Source organism: Mandrillus leucophaeus, unplaced genomic scaffold (assembly GCF_000951045.1).
Source record: "Mandrillus leucophaeus isolate KB7577 unplaced genomic scaffold, Mleu.le_1.0 Scaffold250, whole genome shotgun sequence".
Taxonomy (NCBI): Eukaryota; Metazoa; Chordata; class Mammalia; order Primates; family Cercopithecidae; genus Mandrillus; species Mandrillus leucophaeus.
The window spans coordinates 2,514,278-2,516,859 of NW_012102588.1; the positions used below are offsets into that span (position 1 = coordinate 2,514,278).

Consider the following 2,582-nt stretch of genomic DNA (forward strand, 5'->3'; position numbering starts at 1 on the left):
AATGGCGTGATCTTGGCTCACTGCAACCTCCACCTCCCAGGTTCAAGCAACTCTCCTGCCTCAGCCTCCCGAGTAGCTGGGATTACAGGCGCCTGACACCATGCCTGGCTAATTTTTAATTTTTTTAGTAGAGATGGGGTTTCAGCATGTTGGCCAGGCTGGTCTCGAACTCGTGACCTCAGATGATCCATCCACCTAGGCTCCCCAAAGTGCTGGGATTATAGGCGTGAGCCACCGCACCTAGCCACACCTCTTCTTTTTAACTTCTTTCTTGGGCTTCTTCTCATAGACTGGATTCTTTCATATAGCAGCATGACCTTTCTTATACATCTCGTCCATCATGTCTGAAGTTATGCTGTTCTTTATGTATTGAGAGAACTGTTTCTTGTAAGCATCTTCCTCCATTAAGTAGCACATGTACTGCAACACTCTGGCCCGTGATGTACTTCCTGTGTATTTCTGCATTAAATTCCTTGCTTTCAGAATCATAAGCAGGGAATCATTTGGTACTGTGAGGCACAGACAAGCCTCCATCCACAGCTCCCTTCAGGGTGCCAAAAACTTTATTGCCAGTGGTAGTTCTGGCAAGGCCTGCATCCAAATAGCAGGTAAAGGCGCGTGGCTGACCATCAATGCTTTCCACATTGTATTCATCTCCAGTCACCTCCACTTGGCCTTCATAGATCCTGTCCATGCCAAACCTATTGAGAAGCCTGCAGGCCAACAGCAGGCTAGTACAATACGCTGCAGCATCATTTGTCAGGCCAACCTTCACACCATATTTTGGCAGTTCACGTGCATATGCTGCGGACTGACACATCCCCTTCTATACAGGCATAAGTAATCTGACAAATGATATCTCTGTTACACAAACTATCATCCTGTATTTGGGTGTGTTGTATTTATTTTTATTCTGTATCACCAAGCGTTTCTGAGCATAGTAATCAGTTTTACCCTCTCGTTGTCTTCTAAATTTCACTTGGTGTCTCTTAAAGTAGGCCTTATTCTTAACCACTTTAACAACAAACCCCATCTGGAACAGAGACCCGCATCCGCTGCTCAACAGAGACCTGCGGGCCCAGCAGTGTTGGGAGTGGAAAAGGCACAAAATTCAAATGTTTATTTCAAATAAATTTAAAGAGGGAAAGAAATATCTGCCAAAATGTTACCTCCTGGAATTAACTGTCACACTTCTCTGTTTCCCCTGAGACTGTCTATAGGCATGTACAGTAGGTATGTGTATATATGTTTGTGCAGATATATTTCTTTACATAAAGAGCATCATTGTGTACCTATGCACACATAAAAATATAATTTTAACACCATTTTGATGACTGCCTGAAATACTTTTATAACAGACTTGTCTGTGCCACAGGTTCTTGGGAAAACAAATAATCATAAGAATAATATCAATTGATATAAGAATATTTGTCAATTTATTTAATAAATGCTAGGAGGAAGTCTGTTAAATTTTTTTTGTAATTTGTATTGGAGTGCCTTAACTGTTTAATATAGACTGGAAGGTGGTAGAGCGTACAGGTGAAGTGTACAGGTTGAGGCTTAAATCTCAGCTCCCAGTTCCCCATTTGCTATGTGACCTTGAGCAAGTCGCTTATCCTCTCTGTGCCTTGGTTTCCTAATCTATATAAAGGGGAATAATAGAACTTAAATGAGTTAGTCCATGTAAAGTGCTTTAGATCAGTGCCTGGCTCCTGGTAACACTTAGTTTGTGTTACAAGATATATTTGTCTGTACTCTATAAACATTCAAGTTGCTGAGTCACTTAGTCCAAGAAAACTCCAAGCCAGTTTGACACAGCTGAAGCGGTTGTAGGGGAATGTTTCGGGCTGATTCCTGGGGTGGGAACTTGGAGTCTGTATTTTTATAGAACTCTTTGGGTAAGTGAGTCTTAAGGTCAGCCGGGTTTATGAACCACTGGATGAGAACACTGGTCACAGTTGGACAGCAGTTGGTGGTGGGCGAGACTGGAAAGATCCAGAACAGTGAGTTTGAGGTGGCCCACCCAGACACAGTGGCCCTTTGTAAGCAGCAAAGTGGGGTGATATGATATTTAAAACTGGAACTTTGTCAGCTGAGAGTCAGTTGAGATAAAGAAGGCCAAAGCAACAAAAAGGTGGAAGAAACCCATAGATAGAGTAGGTTTCTCTCTGAAGTTACTCAGCATTTTGTGTGGGAATATTTTTTCTTCTTTTTGTTCCGTTTGGTTTTGTGTATCTTATTTTTAAAAGCATGCAGAGATACATTTTTTCCTTCTTGTGATAACAGCTAATATTTACTTAGTGTGTGTCATGGCTGTGCTAGCAGTTTTTAAGCTTTCTTCATGTAATCTTCCAGACAGCTGTATGAGGCATGTACTATAGTTCCCACTTTAAAAGAAAAAAACTAAAATTTGGAGGCGTTAAATAACTGCAAAAGGCCCATATCCATTTTTCCTTTCTTCTTTCGTAATGGAATTCCAGCTTTATTTGCAGTGTACACATCCAGTGAAAATACATTTTCCAGTAGCCCTGGCAGCTATGTGTGGCCATGTGACTAAGTTGTAGCCAAAGAGATGCAAATGA

The 2,582-nt window shown here is 41.5% G+C and overlaps 1 pseudogene; it reads right to left on the reverse strand.

The window, feature by feature from the left end:
* Window positions 1-1,033, reverse strand: part of LOC105542127 — a 51,944-nt pseudogene extending 50,911 nt beyond the window's left edge.
* Window positions 1,034-2,582: the final 1,549 nt, after the last annotated feature.